Here is a 20,538-nt window from a genome sequence, read left to right on the forward strand (position 1 = left end):
TCTCAATTTGAGTAGCAAGACTGTAATGGACATATGTGTGCTGCCTTCTCAACATCTATCCCCCTGTCTTCCGAACAGTTCCTAATAATCTCCTGGTGATCCAATGTGGACCAAATTGCTATAATTTTTCTTTGTTTTTATTTTCTAGCTTGAAAATTTTTTAGGATTTTTATTCTCTCATAGTATAAAACTGTCAAGAGTCCTGAAATAAAGTCATCAAGAATGGAGCAACAACAGAAAAGCCATTATTTGCTGCTAGCAGGAGGGTCAGTCTGAAAGTGAGACTACTCTGTCTTCTTGGAGTTAGCTGAGGTTTTATATATTACAGGCATTTAGATTGGTCATAAGAAAGAAAAGGAACAAGGAAATGAGAATGCAACATGTGGGGCAATACAACCATTCCATCAGTAGTTTTTAGAAGTAGATGTGTTAATGATAAGCATGTGCAAAAAAGTACGTTCTGCAATTTGGAGTGAGCAAGGAAAGCAAACATTTTAAACAAATCCAGATTACATTCACAATTTTAAGTTTGGCAAAAGAATTTACAAGTAGGGGCTTATGTTTCTTGTGTAGGGTTCTGAAAAAGAACTTCACAAATTTACAGAACCATAATGTTCAGCACCAAGATGCATCATTTAGGCCACAGCATTTGTTTTTAGCATGTGCACATGGCAAAAGATTAACCAATCACAGCTCTCCCCCCCGGGGACTTTCTCAAGAGCTCTCGGGAATGGAAGCCTCTATTTTTACTAGGATAAATTCGCTGTCAGCTTATATGATCTTTGAAAGCTCAGTCAAGCAAGATAATTTATTCACTGGATCATGATTATTTTTTAGTAAACAACAAATCAAATGACCCAACTCTGAAGTGTATAATACAGTATTGTAAAAGCAAACTATTTTATATTTTCACAGCATGCTTAAACACCTGATTGTATTTAGTTTTAGAAAAGAAAACCTAGAACAAATTGCAGACAGGAATTATACATCAAATATGAATTCCTTATGTATCAAAAATAAATACATATGATTTCATATGGTGTGACATTTGTAAAGATTCCAACGCTCCTGATTGTGGCCAATACAAGTATAGTGGAATAGATTACTCAGGAGCAGAGAGGCCCTGGGACTTCCCTGGTGGTCCAGTGGTTAAGACTCCATGCTCCCAATGCAGGGGGCCCAGGTACCATCCCTGGTCAGGGAACTAGATCTCGCATGCAGCAGCTAAAAGATCCCGCATGCTGTAACTAAGACCAGACGCAGCCAAATAAATAAATATTAAAAAAAAAAAAAAAAGGGCTTCCCTGGTGGCGCAGTGGTTGAGAATCTGCCTGCTAATGCAGGGGACACGGGTTCGAGCCCTGGTCTGGGAGGATCCCACATGCCGCGGAGCAACTGGGCCCGTGAGCCACAACTACTGAGCCTGCGCGTCTGGGGCCTGTGCTCCGCAAAAAGAGAGGCCGTGATAGAGGCCCGCGTGCCGCGATGAAGAGTGGCCCCCACTTGCCACAACTAGAGAAAGCTCTCGCACAGAAACGAAGACACAACACAGCAAAAATTAATTAATTAATTAACTCCTACCCCAACATCTTTAAAAAAAAAGCAGAGGCCCAGTTTTTGGAAATGGAAACTTGTAAATATGGTTTGTGTATGTGTGTATGCCAGAATTTGAGTTACTACAGATAAAGTGGTTTACACACAAAGAGAAATCCCACCAATTGTCTGACAATCTGAAGGTGAAGGCGAATATAGGTCAGATATTCTATCAACAGTAGATAACCAGCTTTAATCACGTTGGCAGTCTACTCCTGAGTTTTTCCCCAATTTAAGCCGTTTGGTATATGCCATTAAAGTATATTGCTGACCCCTGAACAACTCTGGCGTTAGGGGCACAGAGACTCTGCTCAGTGGAAAATCCATGCATAACTTACAGTCGCCCCTCCATATCCCCAGTTCCACATCCTCCGATTCAACCAACCAGTTGATGATGATTGTTTAGTACTCTAGTACTTACTACTGGGAAAAAAAAAATCCCCGTATAACTGGACTTGTTTAAACTTGTGTTGAACAAGGGACAAATGAAAGTATCAGGCACTGGGGATGGGCGGGGGGGAAGACAGGTTTTTGCCATAACACAAGGTATGGTGATGTGACCAATGGCTTCACCCACCAATACTTCTCATTTTGGTTTTTAAACCACAGAACCTCCCCAAACTAAACTGACAGGCAGCTCAATAAAGTTTTGTGGAAGATGTATTCTCATAAAAACATCAGGCTTCACAAACTTAGAGCACATTTTGGCTGGACTTGGCTTCAAAAAAGGAGGGCCGGAAGTGGAGAACCTCTCTTCAGATTCTCAAGGGCAAGAGCACCCATTTGCCCATCCTCACAGTTCTGCAAATAAGGAAAGAGTAGCACAGAGGGCGTGTTCAAAAGCAGGGTAGAACCAAGAATCCTAGTGCGAGAACCCTGGATTCTATCATTGGAGGTCTCTAAGAGTCAAAGCTTTGAACACCCGCCATGACTAAACGTGGTGGAACTTTCTACAATTTCTTGTCGACTCTCGTGCTCTGATGCCCAGGGAGGAAAGTGTGCAAGGAGACGCTGAAGCCCTGCATTTTGGGGAGCTGGAGTGCAGTGCCGGGAAGGAGAGAGAAGGGTCAATCGTCCACCCTTTTCTTTACATTGGCCCCTGTCGAGGATTAGAGGTATCTGAACTGAAAGTCGCAGAGAGCAGTACCTGCAACCAACAGAAGAACCGGTGGCTACGGATTTTCAAGACAAACCACCACCGCTGGGGGCGTACGTGGCTTTACTCCAAGAGACGAGCGGGTAAAGGGAAGAGTCTGCCGCTAGCCGGAGAGGCGCCCACCCGCGGTGCGCGCACGCGAGGCTTCCCACCGCGCCTGCGCTGCGGTCCGACGCTGGCTCGTCTTTCCCCGACGCCCAGCAGTCCGGGCCGGGGTGAAAAACTGCGTGACACGCAACGAGCGTGGCGGCCATCTTCATCTTCTGGGCACGTCAGCTGAGCCGGTTCAGGCAGAAAAGGAGCGTTGCGCAAGCGCGCCCAAGACGGTCCCAGGTAACTCCCATCTGACGGGCGAGGCGTAGCCGTCGTCGCCGGAAGTTTGGCGTTGCTGCGCCGCGGGAGAGGCGGTGGTGGCGGCAGAAGCAGCTGAGTGTCTCCCGATACCCGGATGTGAGGCGGTCTGCTAGCTCTCGTCGGACCCTTGGCCCGGAGCGAGGAAGGTACGGTAGCGTCCCGACCGCCCCGCCGCCTGCTGTCGCGTCGCCAGCGTCCTCGCCTCCCTGTTGCCAGCCCCTCCGGAGAGCCGGACGCTTCTCCCCCTTCCTGTCCGCCCCTCTGTGTCGTGCTGCCTCGCACGCCCTTCCTACTCCTCGGGTCCCGGCTCCTGGCGCCCCTGGGAGGGAGTGGGCGGCTCGGAGGCGCGGTCGCCTGAGGCAGGTAACCAACCTGCGCGGCTCGGCTGCCCAGTCGCCGCATCACCTGCCGCGGCCCGCTGGGTGGTCAGCGGTAGTAAGGGGCCGTGGCCGAGGACGGGGTCAGGCCGGGGCTCCCCAGGCGGCCGCGCGGGCTTCCGGAGACCCCGAGGTGGCGTGCAGCCTTTTGCGGCGGACGGGGAGGTGTCGGCGCCGGCCCGCAGGTTGCCCTGCCTCGTCCCCAACCCCGGCGTCTTTCCTTCCGTGCGTCTCCCCCGAACCCGCCGTTCCAGCCCTGGCGGAGCTGCGGTCCTGCGGCTCGCTCCCCTGCCCGTCGCCCCCCGCTGACCCTGCGTGAACCCTGAGGCCTCTGCAGTCTGCTGGGCGGGATGTGAGGATCCTGGCCTCACGGCCCTTAGACTGGGAGGGGAGCGGTGGCCCGGGTCCAAGGTCATAGTGTGGTTCTGGTTGGACAGGACTGTCTGGGCGCAGGCAGGGCTGCTCTGGAGTAGAAATTGGGTGTGTTGAGGGGCATAGTGAAGTTTGTAGAGATAGATGCGAGCAGAAGGGAATTGGGTCCTCGATTTTGATCACTATTCTTAAGATTGTTTTATAACGGGGGTTTGTTTTTCTCGGGCAGAATGGGAGAGATAGCAACTCCAAAAATTGGAGAACATTGCCACTCCCACACCCTTAACCTCCCCCTCCCTCATCCCCAAATGTTTTGTTTTGAAAACCCGCACGTACGGTATTTTCCAGGAGTGGGGGCGGGGGAGGAGGAAGGAGTTATATCCTTGAGGTTTTAGAAGTACTGTGCATCTTGTTTTCGGGTAGCCTTCGGTAGCTGAAAAGGGATTCTTTTAGCAGGAAGTAGTTGCAGCACACAGTATTTGAATAGTATTATCAAACGATGTTTCAGTAAATAGCCTGAACAGAAACCCGTAAAAGAATGCTACTTAGTGGAAGAGTGGGATGTCGGTGTGCTTTGTTTTTTCCTCACCTAAACGTTATTTAAAAAAAAAAAAAGGTAAAACACAATTTCAATTTCAAACATTTTGGATGCCATGAATTATGTTATATTCAGCCTCTTCTGATTAAGTCCTTAGTTTCTGCTTTACACAAGGCATCAATACCAATGGAACTTTTTTAATTTGAAAAACTTTAAAAAATCTCACCGTGGAATTAGAAATGAGAGTGGGATTAGAAGTGCTTAATTTGGAATCTGCAAATTCAGACCTAGAGCATGTGCAGAAATGAGAAAGCTGTAACAGACACTTCCCCCTTTTGGGCAGAATGCAGTGTATGCCCCTTAGGTCAGATGTGTGTCTTTGGAAGTACCCTTCTTAGAACAAAACCTCCCTTATGTTATGAGCTTCTGCCCACCTTACTAATTCCCGGGTAAAGAAAATATGCTGTCATTTCTCGTTGATTAGTATTATAATTCTGTAGTTAAAAAGTAGTTTTTTTTAACATCAGACCCAAACAAGATTTTGTGCTAGGCCTTTAAACCAGTAAATTATGCTTCCAGAAGAACTGAAAAAGGACCCTAATTAATGGATGTCATTAACCTCTTTTGCTGGATGGCCCTTTTTAGCCTGGTAATTCATCACAGCACAAAGCTGACTGTAATTATTCTAATAATGAAGGAGACTAGCATTGCACAATGGATTTTTTTTAATAGTTAAATATTTTTTCGTGAGTTTTGTTAGCAGATTTATGTTACATGTTGAGTAATTTGAATAACCTCAGCTGAAGGTGATCAGAAGTTTAGATGGTAGGTAGAAACCAACTCCAGTAAAATTGTTACCATACATAATTCAATTAAGGGCTCTGTTAACCCCTCTGAAGCTCAGCCTTCAGTGTTTTTCTGTGCATCCCTTTTTGTTGGCACAGCGAAAGTTCTTTGGCTCTATTTCTGCATACTGTGGTTACTTTTGACAATAACATCATTCTGTTTACTTGACCATCCTGTCTTTTTTGAGGGAGCTACATCTTAAGCTTAACTTCATTTTAGTACACCTGAAGAAATCAAGATTTATGTCATCTGCGCTCTTCAGCTTACTTTAAAGATTTATGGCTTCATATGTGAGACTCATGAGAGATAAAACTCAGAATATAAATTAAAAATGGGGTTTTAAGTATTACTTTAATTTTTATTTAATTAATTAATTTATTTTTGGCCTCACCTCGCAGCTTGCAGGATCTTAGTTGCCCTACCTGGGATGGAACCCTGGCCTCGGCAGTGAAAGGGTGGAGTCTTAACCACTGGACTGCCAGGGAATTCCCTTAAGTATTACTTTAATATAGTGGCCTCAGACTTTTTGGTCAGGATCCCTTTACATTCTTAAAATTATGTAGGACTCCAAATAGCTTTTGTTTTATGTGGGTTATATCTATTCACAGTTATTGTATTTGAAATTAACAAGTATATTTATTAATTCATTGAAAAATAAATAATAAACGAATTGCAGGTTAATATAAATAACTTTTTAAATGAAAAACTATTTTCCAAAACAAAAAAAATTAGTGAAAGAATGGCAACTGTTTTACATTTTTGTAAATCTCTTTAATGTTTGGCCTAATAGAAGACAGCTGGATTCTCTTATCAGCTTCAGCATTCAATCTTTATATGTTGTTCTGGTTGAAGCATATGAAGAAAATCTAGCTTCACACCAGTGTGTTGGGAGGAGTACTTTAATAACATTTTCAGATAATTGTGATACTCTTCTTTGACTCTACAACAAAACTCAACAAGTGGTAATTGCCTTTTTTTTTTAAATAAAGGTTTTTTTTTTTTCCTCTTGATATTTATTTATTTTGGCTGCACCAGGTCTTAGTTGTAGCACGTGGGATCTTCCTTGCAGCGTACCCGATCCTTTTTTAGTTGCATGTGGGCTCTTAGTTGTGGCATGCATGTGGGATCTAGTTCCCTGACCAGGGATTGAACCTGGGCCCCCTGCATTTGGGATCACTGAGTCTTACCCACTGGACCACCAGGGAAGTCCCAACAAGTGGTAATTTCTTAAAGATTAGTTGCAATGTGGAATCTGAAACTGTATCTATATACTTTTCACACAATGTTGCATTTAATTTCATTGGTCTGTTTGTGCTTTGAATTGATCTTTTACCTGTGTATGATTTTGATCCCATGAACCCCCTGAATGGGTCTCTGGAATCCCTATGGTCCCTGTACCACACTTTGAGAACTGCTGCTTTAATGTAAATAATTTAATAGTTTAGAATTAATGTAATTATTGAAGCTGAAAGGGATAAAGGTAATATGGAAATAGAGTTGATAATTAGTTAAGTGAAACGAGTAACTAAGGTAAATATTTTTTTCATGTTTTCTTTTCATCAAAAATATTATATCAGTAAATTAATAAATGCTTATGATGTGCCAGGAACTGTTCTAAGGACTTTATATGAGGAAATATTTCTATTGTATCATCTTTAGTGATGGTTAAGAGAAAGGCAAGTATAATTTAACTTATTTTTTTCCCCTACAGATAGTACAGTCTTTCTTCTTTTTTTTTTTTTTTTTTTTTTTTTTTTGCGGTACACGGGCCTCTCACTGTTGTGGCTTCTCCCGTTGTGGAGCACAGGCTCCGGATGCGCAGGCTCAGCGGCCATGGCTCACGGGCCCAGCCGCTCCGCGGCACGTGGGATCTTCCCGGACCAGGGCACGAACCCGTATCCCTTCATTGGCAGGCGGACTCTCAACCACTGCGTCACCAGGGAAGCCCAGTATAGTCTTTCTGACGTATCCTTTATAATGCAGATATAGTTCCACTTTAGAAGATATATAATACCTAGATAATTTATCTGTAAGGTATTTGAGATAGAAAATATGCTGATCCCTAGCATCTGTCACTGTTTATGTTTAAAATATATTGTTTTAGACTATATTAACCCATCAGAAAATTGAGTTATTAAATAAATACTAGTAGTGTTAATGAAGATAATCCTGTTGACATGGAAATTTGTTTTATTTTGTTAAATCATTTCAACTAGTATTTGAAACTTTGTTGTGACCATGGTCACTAAATGAAATTTTTCTTCAAAAACAAAAATAGATAATTTTCATAAGACAAATTTAGGTTTATTTAAAAAGCCTGATGCATATTAAAGTCTGTTTCATTTCAGATTCACTTTTTTGGTAATAGCTTTATGGAGATAAAATCAACCCTTATAGAATACAACTCTGGGGTTTTCAGTATATTCAGAGTTGTGCAACCATTACCACTAATTTTAGCATATTTTCATCATTCCAAAAATGATGAAAATACCTATACTAACATGTTATTCCTTTTTTTTTTCCCCTGCCCACTTACTACCATCAATCTGCTTTCTTTTTTTGAAGATTTGTTTGTTCTGGACATCTCAGATAAATGGAATCAAACAACACGTGGCATTTTGTGACTGGCTTCTTTTACTTAGCATAATGTTTTTAAGGTTAAACCATGTTGTAACATGTATCAGTACTTCATTCCTGTTTATGGCTAAATATAATATTCCATTATATGGACATACCACATTTTATTTATCCATTCGTTAGTTCATAGACAGTTGGGTTATGCCCACTTTTTGGCTGTTATGAATAATGCTGCTTTGAACATTTGTGTACAGGTTATTGTGTAGACATCCAGTTTCACTTTTGACCTTTCCCGATATATTTTACATAGATATAAACACAATATAGTTTTTTTTATATGTATAAATTTATTTATTTATTTTTGGCTGCGTTGGGTCTTCGTTGCTGTGCGCGTGGGCTTTTCTCTAGTTGTGGCGAGCGGGGGCTACTCTTCCTTGCAGTGTGCGGGCTTCTCATTGTGGTGGCTTCTCTTGTTGCGGAGCACGGGCTCTAGGCACGCGGGCTTCAGTAGTTGTGGCTCGCAGGCTCTTGAGTGCAGGCTCTGTAGTTGTGGCGCACAGGCTTAGTTGCTACGCGGCATGTTGGATCTTCCCGGACCAGGGCTCAAACCCGTATCCCCTTCATTGGCAGGTGAATTCTCAACCACTGCACCACCAAGGAAGCCCTATATAGTTATTTATTTCACGACTGATAAGTACATTCTTTTTTGATGTGAAAGATTCAAACATTGCATAAACGTATAAGTAAAATGGGAAGGTATTTTAAAAAATTCTTTGTATACCCTTTCATCTCCATCTTTTACCACCCTACAGGTAAGTACTATTGATATTTTAGTGTGTATTCTTTCAGTGTGTTTTCTTTGTGTTAGAATACTTATATATGACACATTAATTTATCTCTTTCTTACAAAATTACTTTATGCAATTTATGTACTTCTTATTTCTAATGACTATCAAAATTCTACCTTGGCATTTTGTTTTTTTCTCCTTTGGACATTTGGGCTATTTTGATATTTTTGCTAATGTAAATGCTACTGTTGTCATCGTTGCTGTCATGTAAATTTTTTTTTTTTTTGGTTTTATTTTCTTGATGTGGGTGGATGGTAGTATCATAAATTGTGGAGAACAGACATAGTGGAATGACCTGACTGTTAGATAGTTGAGTTTAAGGTGCCTTTAAGACATCAGGATGGACATGTCCAGTATGTTGTTGGATATCTGAGTATCACTAGGGATGGAAATTGTGTTGGGGATATTCATTTGTATGTTAATGGCTTACAGATAGTAATCGAAAGTATGAGTATAGATGAAATTATCTAATGTGTGTCTTTTGTGGTAAGAGAACACCACTTGGGGAATGTTAATTTGTTAAGAGGCCAGTGGAAGAAGAGAATTAAAAAAATTAAATTGTCCATGTCTGTCTTTTTTAGAGTTTTAACTAATAATGTTGAGAATAATGTTGAGTTTTACTGAATATCTATTATAAATCTAGTGTAATAGAGAGAATTTGTCTTTGAATGTTTGGAAAAATTTATTAGGGATGATACCTTGTATTACTGTGTGTGTTTTTGTTGCATTCTGTTAATGGTTTATTGTTGCTTCAGTTGTGACATTTTATATGTTTTTGGTTAGTGGTAATTAGTTTATGTTCTTTAAAATGCTTTTTAGTCTGTGTATTAATTGGGCGTTTTAGAAGGTGAGAAATACTTGGATTACCCTAAATAGTGTGTGAATGGATTGGCAGGATACACAGAGAAATAAGGAAGAGAAGACTATTTGTAGAGCCAGATCTTGTGCAAGGAAAAAACAGGAATCACCAAACACTAGACCTTATAGAAACCTGAAGATAATTCAGGACTCAGAAGGTTGCTGAGAAATTTCCTCTGGGGGAATTAAAACGAGGTAAGCCAGATGTTCAACCAGGGATGATTTTTGCCTCCCAGGGAATACTTGGCATTGTCTGAAGATATATTTGATTGTCAGAACTGAGGGGAAGGTGCTCCTGGTATCTAGCAGGTACACATCAGGGATGCTGCTGTTAAATACCCTCCATGCTCAAGACAAACACCACCACCACCAGCACCCCACCCCCCGCAAAGATTTTATTTGCTCCAAAATGTTAGTAGTGGTGAGATTGGAAACCTTGCATGTTGGCTGTTCTTCGGTCAGTAATCTCTTTGGGGGCATAGGGGCAGGAGTTTCAGGATATAACTATTTATGAACTACCTAAGGGCCCGCACTTTTTTTTTTTTTTTTAAAGCAGGTACGTGTCGGCATGGTGAATTTTCAGAAAGGGGTTATGAACTTGACAAGCCACCAGACTCAGATTTTCAGTGAATATTTCTCTTATCTCTTGGATGTGGCAAAAGGATTGTGTAGTTGAAAGGGACTAAGAATTGGTAGGTTATCAGAGTTTAGGCGATTAAGAACCTATGGTCATTCATGTGAATTTTAAAACCTATGATGTTTGTAATAGTTCGGTTTGAGAAGATTATGCTTGAAGAGTTTTTGGTGATCAATAGATTACTATAGTGAAGAAAGAAGGTATAAGAGCAGAATGGCATAAACCTTAAAAGAAAAGTGGAAAAAATTTTGCATGTGAGATGAAACTGCTGTGCTGGGAACACTGTAGGTCCCTTGATGTGATACAGCCTGCTTAGGAGGTGTATTAGTTTCCTATGTTTTCTGTAACAAATTACCACAAACTTAATGGCTTAAAACAACAAAAATTTATTTTCTCACGGTTTTAGATGCCCAGAGTCAGAAATCAAGATGTAGGCATGGCTATGCTCTCTTCATAGGTTTTAGAGAGGAGTTTGTTTTTGGCCTTGTCCAACTTCTGGTGGCTGCCCTTGCATTCTTGGGCTCGTGAGCACAGACCCCCAATCTCTGCCTGTTTTCACATTGTTTTCTACTTTCTGTGTTTGTCTCCCTATGAGTGTCTCTTATAAGGATACTTGTCGCTGGATTTAGGGCCCACGTGAATGATCCAGGATGACCTCAAGATTCATATTTTCACTGGGAAAGGGTTTATGTGGGCTTCCAAAGGAGAGGGTTAAGAAAGAGTGAGATCCACTGTGGAAATAGAGTCAGGAGGAAGATAATAAAGGAAACGATAACCGATATGAGGAGCTTGCATTTGGTTCGTGGATGTGCATGACTTCTAGGGCCTTTGAGACTGGATCTGTGCAAATTGAAGGTCTTCGGTGTTAGAAAAATGATGCTATTGATAGACCTTTTAGTCTTTGCTTTATGCCAGGTTCAAACTGAGGACTGCTGAAAAGTTGTCCTGTGATCTCAGAAGCAAAATCTTTTCCCGCTGGTTGGATGGCTTTCAGAATTTGTACCAGTGTTTTATGGAACTGAAGAGACTTTTGAAGTAGTTGGGGAAATAGACCTTAAGTAAATTATTTTGGAATTGAGAGGTGTACTGAGCTGAATTCTGCAGTAAATCTTTTGACAGAATTACTACACCTTGAGATGGCTAGAAGTTTCCAATGATGTATGAAATATCAAAAGCAGGTTGGGCAAAATAGTCCTAGGGTTGTATAGAAAAAAGGCTGTTTGATTTTAAGAAGTGTTTTTCTGGTGGGCATGGGGGTGGTTACATTGAGGTGATAGGGTAGTTGTTTTTATTTGACTGGTTGATGTCATGTATTAATAGAATTCCTAAAATTCAGTCATCTCTGTTCCTTTTATCAATTTTACTTGGTAGTGGTGGACCACTTGGCTATGCCCATGTTGTGTTAAAAATGCTAACTTGTTTTAATTTAAGGCTTTCATGTATCTTTTTGTATATGAGATTAGAAATGTGTGTGTAGTGTGTGTGTGCACATGCACATGTGCACACTAGTTTTGTTATCAAGACAAATTTTGTATTATTTTGGGTAACTTGTTTTTTTGCTGCATTCTGGAACAGAAAAGTTATCAGTTATTTGAAAGCAGAGCTGTTCCTTCTGCCTGGAACACTTTTTAGTCTCAGGTGGGAATATGATTAATGCAGTCAAGGGATAGCAAGGGGGCCAAGAAAACTGGAGCAGAGTGACCAGGGGAAAAACTAGGAAGTAGTTAATAGTTAATATGAGCCTTTGCTTTTGCTCTGATTGAGATGGGAAGTCACTGAAAGGTTTTGAGCAGAGAAATAATGGAGCCTGACTTAAATTTTAAAAGGACTACCTTGGCTGTTTTGTGTAAGAAGCTGAAGGGGGCGGGGGATGCAGGGGAGGGAGGAACAAGGCTGAAGGCACAGTTACCAATTAGGAAGCTGTTGCAGAAATCCAGGTGAGGGATAGTGATAGCTTGGACCAGGGTGGTAGTGGTTGAGATGCTAAGTGGTCAGATTTTGGATGTGTTTTGAAGGTAGGTGAGTTAATGATGGCTTGAGTGGATATGAAGTTTAAGAGAAAAGTTGGGGTTGACTCCAAGGCTTTGTTCTAAACAATTAAGGATGAACATGTCATTTACTGAGATGAGGGGGAAAATCCTTTGGAAGCTTTAGGTTTAGGAGGCAAGATTAGGGGTTCAGTTATTGACATGTTAAAGTTTCAGATGTTTAGTAGTTCAGTAAAAAATCTCTCTGAATAGTATTCCTGTGAGTTTAAATTTTTTGTATTTCAGATTATATTCTCAGGCATTTCTAGATTCTAGATTCTTTTTGTTCTCATTTTCTTTGACCTATTGAGTAAATTGGGATAAATTATTTTCAGAATTTCCATTTTGGTGAGATTTTAAAATACATTGTATGCGCATTCTAAATTTAAAAAATGGTTAAAACCTTTATATGCCTGACCTGTTGAGTGTCAGGATAAATGGACAGAAATGCAATAAAAGTGGAGAACTTTCTCAAAAATTTCAAAGTAATACATGTACATTGTTATTAAAGTCAAATTGCACTAAAAGCCATACAGTGTTGAATATCATCCCACTCCTCACCTTTCCGCATCTCCCAGTACCTTTCTCCAGGAGCTGCCACTTTCACTGTCCTAGCTGTTTTCTTTATATCTAGCTCCATAGTTTTGGTGGTATGCAATAACTTCTATATTTTGATTGATCAACTTCAGATGTTATTGACTTTTTGCCTCCATAGTTGAGAATTGGCTCTCCTGCTTTCTTCCCCATATACCTTAATAGAGTTACATTTCAAATTGTTTAAGCCAATAGTGAGTGGTACTATAACTATGTAAATATTGTTTACTGCCGAGCTAAGTATTTTTCTGAAACTATATCCCCCTTTTCACTTTTTCGTGGAGTTAGTAATTGCCTCACTTTTCTTTTGCTTAATTTCCTAAGATGTTAGGGCAATTTTTCTCCCCAAATGTCACATGCCCGACTATTATTTTTTGTACTCAAACAGCAGGTCCAATCCCTTCTCTAACCCACCCACACTACCTTCAGGGTTCCTTTTGGGATCCTTCATTCCATCTATTTCATTGTGGGTTGGTTGCTCTCTTGGCCTGTTCTCTAAAGTGTTTGTGCAGTTAATACTGCCACTGGCAGCAAATTACTTACATTCTTTGAATTCTCAGACTTTTTGGGGGGGGCCTGTCATGCAGCTTGTGGGATCTTAGTTCCAGGGATGGAACCTGTGCCCCCTGCAATGGAAGCATGGAGTCCTAACCACTGGACTGCCAGGGAATTCCCAGAATTCTCAGACTTTTAAATTTTAGCCCATTGTGGTGGTTTTCCATTGCCTTTTTGGATTTCTTTCTCCTTTCATCTCTCTTCCTCCTTTTTTTTGTGATGAGCTTGTTCAAATTTCTTGTCTGTTTTTTCCTTTGATTGGCTATTTTATTGATTTGTAGGATTTTAATAATATAATCTGTACATACTAATCTTCTGTAGGTTACGTTTTACCTTTTACATTTTATATCTATGATCAGTCCATTTGGCATTTGCTTTCGTATATGGTTCGAGGTAGGAATCTGGTTTCACTATTTTCCCCATATGATATCCAGTTGTCCCAGCACTATTTCTTTAAAAAATCTATTTTCCCAGCTATGGTATTGTATATCATAAACCAGTTGACCATAAACGTGAGCCTGATTCTGGGCACTCTGTTTTGTTTTGTTTTTTTCCGACATTTATTTATTTATTTGGCTGCGCCGGGTCTTAGTTGCGGCACTCGGGATCTTCGTTGCCTCGTGCGGGATCTTTTAGTTGCGGCATGTGGGATCTAGTTCCCTGACCAGATATCGAACCCAGGCCCCCTGCATTGGGAGTGCGGAGTCTTAACCACTGGACCACGAGGGAAGTCCCTGGGCACTCTGTTTTGTGTCATTGTTCTGTCCCATTGGTCTATTTGTCTATCCCTGAACCAATATCACACGTTACTGTGGTTTTACAATAAGTGTTGATATCTGGTAGGGCAGGTTCACCCACCTTGTGGTTTTCTTAAGTGTGATTTCTTATGGTTTATGTAAAACAGATTTTTAAAATTTCCAAACATCTGGGCATTTTCTACTTAGACTTTTGTGGATTATTCATTTCTAGTACAATTGCATTGTGATCAGAGAGCACTTGTGGTATCATTCCTTAGATGTTTGTGGAGACTTGCTTTAGGACTTGTATTTGGGGACACCTTTGTAAATGTTCTATGTGTGCTTGAAAAGAATATATTTTGCAATTGTTGGGATAATGTGTATATATTTGTTTTTTTTTAATTATTTTATTTTTTGGCTGCGTTGGGTCTTCTTTGCTGTGCGTGGTCTTTTCTCTGGTTGTGGTGAGCGAAGGCTACTCTTCGTTGCAGTGCGTGGGCTTCTCATTGCAGTGGCTTCTCTTGTGGCGCACGGGCTCTAGGTGCGCAGGCTTCAGTAGTTGTCGCTTGTGGGCTCTAGAGCACAAGCTCAGTAGTTGTGGCGCACAGGCTTAGTTGCTCTGTGGCATTTGGGATCTTCCCGGACCAGGGCTTGAACTGTGTCCCCTGCGTGGGCAGGCGGATTCTTAACCACTGTGCCACCAGGGAAACCCCGTGTATATCTTTATTAGTTCAAATTTAAAATTACTTGTCTTGTTCATAATTCTGTATAATTAGTTCATAATTCTGTACATTGAATTTCTTGTTCATTTGTTTTGTTTTTTTGTCTGCTTGTTCTATCACTTGCTGAGAGGGGTGTTGCCAAATCTCTAAGTTACAGTTTTGGATTTATATATTTCTCCTTGTAGTACTTGTAATTAGGGGACTCTATATATCAATTTGGGAATTACACGTTTTCAAACTATGTTTTTAGGTGTGTGCAGTTTGAAATTGTTATATCTTCCTGTTGAATTGAAGCTTTTATCATTAAGGTATGACTCTTTAATATTGCTTTTTGTTTTAAGGTTCTTGGCTTTTTGTTTTGGTTTGGTTTTTACCACACCACGCCACTTGTGAGATCTTAGTTCCCTGACCAGGGATTGAACCCGGGCCCTCAGCTATGAGAGCATGGAGTCTTAACCACTGGACCACCAGGGAAATCCCCTAACAGACTATTTAATGCTTTGGTGTGCTCTAGAGCAGGTGCTGATAAACTGTTTTGTCCCTTGGGCCAAATTTAGTCAGTTCTCCTCCTTTCCTTCATTCCTCAAAATGGTTTTACATTTTTTTTTAAGGGTTGTAAAAAAAAAATAAACAAAAAACCAAAGAAGAATACGTAATCATGACTGTATGTGAGCTACAAAGCCTAAAATATTTGCTATCTGGCCCTTTGAAGAAAGAGAATATCATGTGAGTCCACCCATGACAATAAATGGTCTTATCAAGCCTTATATTCCATCTTTGTTGGTTTATTACCTTTAGATTCACTCTTGTTCTCCAGACTCCTATTGATGGTTAGTGTAGAGACTGTTTCCTCCTAGGACTGGTCTCTTATTTCTTTGGACTGTGTTGGGATCTAATTCTCATATGACTGGGGAGAATTGGTATGTATTTCTTTTTGAGGCATCTGCTCCAGGTGCAGTAACTGAAAGGTTTTAACTCAGAAGGCTGGTTGGGGGTGTGTGTACCTTTGTAGGCAAGGGATTTGGGAGTTTATAGAGTTTTCAGCCTCCCTGTGTCTGCTCTAGATGTCCCTGCATCTTTGTCTTGAGTTCCCATTTACTACCCACTTTGTCAAAAAATAGGAGCCCACTGGTAGTACTCAGCAGGGTGGGAACCTGTATCATTTCTAGCAGATATACACCAGAACAAATACTAATTTTTTATTCTAGTACCCTTCAATTTGCTAATATTTCTGTTTGTCCTTAAGCTTTGGGTGATTTAAGGAACATTCTAATCTGTACATGAGTGTAGATGGATAAATGCTGCTGCCCCTGTTTACTTCCTGCTTTTGAGACCTGTAACAGAAATGATCATGACCCATTGAATACTGGGCACGAATCCAAGAAGGAGGCTGTCGGTGGAGGACACTCATTTTTTTTTTCCTACTGTGAAAATTCCACTTCTTCCAAGTGCATCTTGTATTGGATACGTGTAATGCACTGCTACTCTGTGTTCTGCCTATTTTAAGGATACAGAAATTGTAGTTGGATGGTCTGTTAATATCAAGCATAAAGTTCTCAAAATAGATTATAAACACAGGTCTCTCTGGTTAGGACCCCCTCCCCTTGTGTATCTGGAGAAACTGAGTAAAAATTAAAAATAAGTAGAAGCCTTGGGTTGATACTTAATTCTGTCTTTGGAAGCTACCCCATATGGGGCAGCTGGTTCACAGAGACTTTGCTTCTCAAGAATGAGAAGTGGGATTAGAAGGATGGAAGCAGCTGCTACTTAAGGTCAGTGTTGTTCTTGTCTCCATGAAATTTGGAGCAATATACAGAATTGACAGTTTCTGATTTGCTGTTGTGCCTAGAAATTAAAGGTAGCCTAGTTTGCTTTTCTCTTTTTTAAAAAATGGTTTTAGCAAGAAAAAAAGGACTCAGGTTACTAACGTGAGGAATGAGAGGGGATATTACTAACAACCTCACAAAAATAAAAGAGGATTATAAGAGAATACTATGAACAGTTGAATACACTAACAATTTTGATAACCTAGATACAATGAAAAAATTCCTAGAAAGAGATTGAGTCAAGAAGAAATAGAAAATCCAAATAGACCTATAACAAATGAAGAGATTGAATTAGTAACCAAAAAATCATCCAAAAAGAAAAACTCAGTCCCAGATGGCTTTACCAGTGAATTCTATCAAGTGTTTAAAGAATTAACATCAAGCATTCCTAAACTCCTCCAAAAAATGCAAGAGGAGGGAATACAGCTTAGCTAATTCTATGAGGCCACTGTAAAACCCTGATACCAAAATTAGACAAAGACATCACAAGAAAGGAAACTATGGTTCAATATTTTTTATAAATATACACATAAAAATTCCTCAACTCAGTACATGCAAACTGAATCCAGCAACATATAAAAAGGATTATACACCCTGACGAAATGGGATTTATCCTATCAATGCAAAGTTGGTTCAACATATGAAAATTAACAAGGTGAGATACCATGTTAATAGAATAAAGGGGAACAAAATCACATAATCACCTCAATAGATGTAGAAAAAGCATTTAACAAAATTTAACATCTTTCATGATAAAAACATTCAACAAAGCTGCAATAGAAGAGCATCTATGAAAAGCCTGTATCTAACATTATACTTACCGGTGGAGGACTAAAGGCTTTCCTCCTAAGATCAGCAATAAGACAAGGATATCTGCTTTTGTCACTTTTATTCAACATTGTACTGGAGGTTCCAGCCAGGACAATTTGGCAAGAAAAAGAAATAAAGGCATCCAGATTGGAAAGGAATAAGTAAAACTATATCTGTTTGCAGATGACGCGGTTTTATATGGAGAAAATCCTAAGGAATCCACACAAAAAAACCTGTTAGAGCTAATAAATGAATTCAACAAGGTTATAAGATACAAGAACAACATACAAAAAGCAATTGTATTTCTCTCTACTAGTGATGAACCATCCAAAAAGGAAATTAAGAAAATAATTCCTTTTATAGTAGAATAAAAAAACAATAAAATACTTAAGAATAAATGTAACAAAAGAAATGCAAGGCTTGTACACTGAAAATTACAAAACATTGTTTAAAATTATTAAAGATGACCTAAATAAGTGAAAAGATATCTATGTTCAAGAATTGGAAGACATATTATTAAGATGGCAGTATTCCTCAACTTGATCCTCAGATTCAGTGCAATTCCTTATCAAAATCCTAGCTGACTTTTTGGGCAGAAATTGACAAACTGATCTTAAAATTAATATCAAAAAGCCAAAACAATCTTGAAAAAGAGAAATAAAGTTGAAGGAGTCACATTTCCTCATTTAAAAACTTAACTGAAAAAAGAGCCAATGGGAGTTCCCTGGTGGCCTAATGATTAGGATTCCAGGCTTTCACAACACTGCGTGGCCCAGGTTCAATCCCTGGTCAGGGAACTGAGATCCTGCAAGCCACATGGCGTGGCAAAAAAAAGAGAGCGCTAAGAATATACAGGGGAAAGGACAGTCTCTTCAGTAAACGGTGTTGGGAAAACTGGACAGCCACATGTAAAAGAATGAAACTGGAACACTATCATACACCATACACAAAAATTAACTCAAAATAGATTAAAGACTTGAACATAAGATCTGAAACCATAAAACTCTTAGAAGAAAACATAGGCAGTTAGCTCCTTGACATAAGTCTTGGTGATGATTTTTTGAATCTGACACCAAAAGCAAAAACAACAAAAGCAAAAACAACAAAAGCAAAAATAAACAAGTGGGACTGCATCAAACTAAACAGCTTCTGCACAGCAAAGGAAACCAACAAAATGAAAAGGCAGCCTACTGAATGGGAGAAAATATTTGCACATCATATATCTGAAAATAAATGATGAATTCATATAACTCAATAAATAGCAAAAAAAACAGTTCAAATAAAAAATGGGCAGAAGATCTGAATGGAATTCTTCCAAGGAAGACATACAGAGAGTCAACAGGAACATGAAAAGATGCTCAGAATCACTAATCATTAGGGAGATGCAAATCAAAATCACAATGCTATATTACCTCATACCTGTTAGAATGGCTGATATCAAAAAGACAAGAAATAAAAAGTGTTGGCAAGGATGTGGAGAAAGGGGAACCCTTGTGTACTGTTGGTGGAAATGGAAATTGGTGCAGCCACTATGGAAAACAGCATGGAGGTTTCTTAAAAAATTAAAAATAGAACTACCATATGATCCAGCAATTCCACTTCTGGGTATTTACCCGAAGAAAATGAAAAACACTACCTCAAAAAGATATATGTACCCCCCATGTTCATTGCAGTGTTATTTGCAATAGCCAAGTTATGGAAACAATCTAAGTGTTCATCCATGGATGAATTTTTGTACATCAAAGGACTCTTATCAAAAATGTGAAAAGACAGCCAATAGAATTGGAGAAAAATATTTGTGGTTCATGCATCTGATGAGAGTCTAATATCCAGGTAAAAAACTGTTTCAACTCAATGATAAAAGGAAAAATGACCAAATTTTTAGAATGAGGAAAGGATTCAAATAGACATTTCTCCAGAGAAGAAATACAGATGGCCAATAAGCACATGAAAAGATGCTCAACATAATTACTCATTAGGAAAATACAAATTAAAACTTCAATGAGATACTACTTTACACCTAAAAGGATAACTAAAATTTTAAAAATTAATAATAAATGCTAACAGGGTTGTAGAGAAATTGGAACCCACACGCATAGCTGGTGGGAATGTAAAATGTTGCAGCTGATTTGGAAAACAGTCCCTCAGAAGTTAAACACAGAGTTTCCATATGGCCCAATGGTTATATTCTTAGGTATATACCCAGGAAACTTGAAAACATGTTCACATAAAAACTCCTTCAGGATTATTCATAGCATTATTCATGATAGCCAAAAAGTAGAAACAGCCCATATAACAATCCATCAACTGATGGATAGGCAAACAAAATGTGATATATTTATACAATGGAATAGTATTTAGCTGTAAAGCACAAGATATTACTGAAACATGCTGCAACCCTGCTTGAACCTTGAAAACATTACGTTAAGTGAAAGAAGCCTACCACAAAAGGCCACATGTATTTATGATTTCATTTATATGAAACATCCAGAATAGCCAAATCCATAAAGACAGAAAGTGGATTTGTAATTGCCAGGGACTGGAAGGGGGGTGAGAAATAAGAGAATGACTGCTAATGGGTTTGGGGTGGCAAAGATACTCTGGAACTACTGGCAATTGTTGTACAACTCTGAATATACTAAAACCTACTAAATTGTACACTATAAATAGGTGAATTTTATAGTCCTATCTCAAATTACATCTCAATTATAAAAAAAATTTTTTTTCTGACCACATAACGTAGCTTGTGGGATCTTAGTTCCTCATCCAGGGATTGAACCCAGGCCCTCAGCAGTGAGAGCATGGAGTCTTAACTACTGGACTGCCACGGAATTCCCGAATATAAAATGGTTCTAAAAAAATCACTTTAAACTTAAAAATATATTGGGTGATGTAATCTAAATATTTTAATGATTAAAATTTGAGTATATTTTATTATAATGTACTGTTGGGAAATTGGATGTACTCTTAAATTCTCAGGTACTTTCTAACATATATCTTGTACATTATCTTTCTATATAAATGTTACTGTGGGTTTTCTGAAGTGATCATTTTATGTTCTTTATTTATTTTTTTATTTTTGGCTGTGTTGGGTCATCGTTGCTACACGCA

General features: G+C 39.5%; 1 protein-coding gene across 4 annotated transcripts in view; it reads left to right on the forward strand.

Moving 5' to 3' along the window:
• Positions 1-20,538, forward strand: part of ESCO1 (establishment of sister chromatid cohesion N-acetyltransferase 1) — a 1,212,023-nt gene that overhangs the window by 1,131,053 nt on the left and 60,432 nt on the right. For 2 of the 4 annotated variants that reach the window (XM_033435352.2, XM_033435355.2), the window contains exon 1: positions 3,111-3,249. The exons of 1 other annotated variant lie outside the window; for it this stretch is intronic. The gene's annotated coding sequence lies outside the window, so the exon portion shown is untranslated. Of the gene's footprint in view, positions 1-3,110; positions 3,250-20,538 lie in introns of those variants that run through there. One more of the 4 variants, XM_033435354.2, reaches the window with a different exon arrangement.

The sequence above is a fragment of the Orcinus orca genome, chromosome 15 (assembly GCF_937001465.1).
Source record: "Orcinus orca chromosome 15, mOrcOrc1.1, whole genome shotgun sequence".
Classification (NCBI taxonomy): Eukaryota; Metazoa; Chordata; class Mammalia; order Artiodactyla; family Delphinidae; genus Orcinus; species Orcinus orca.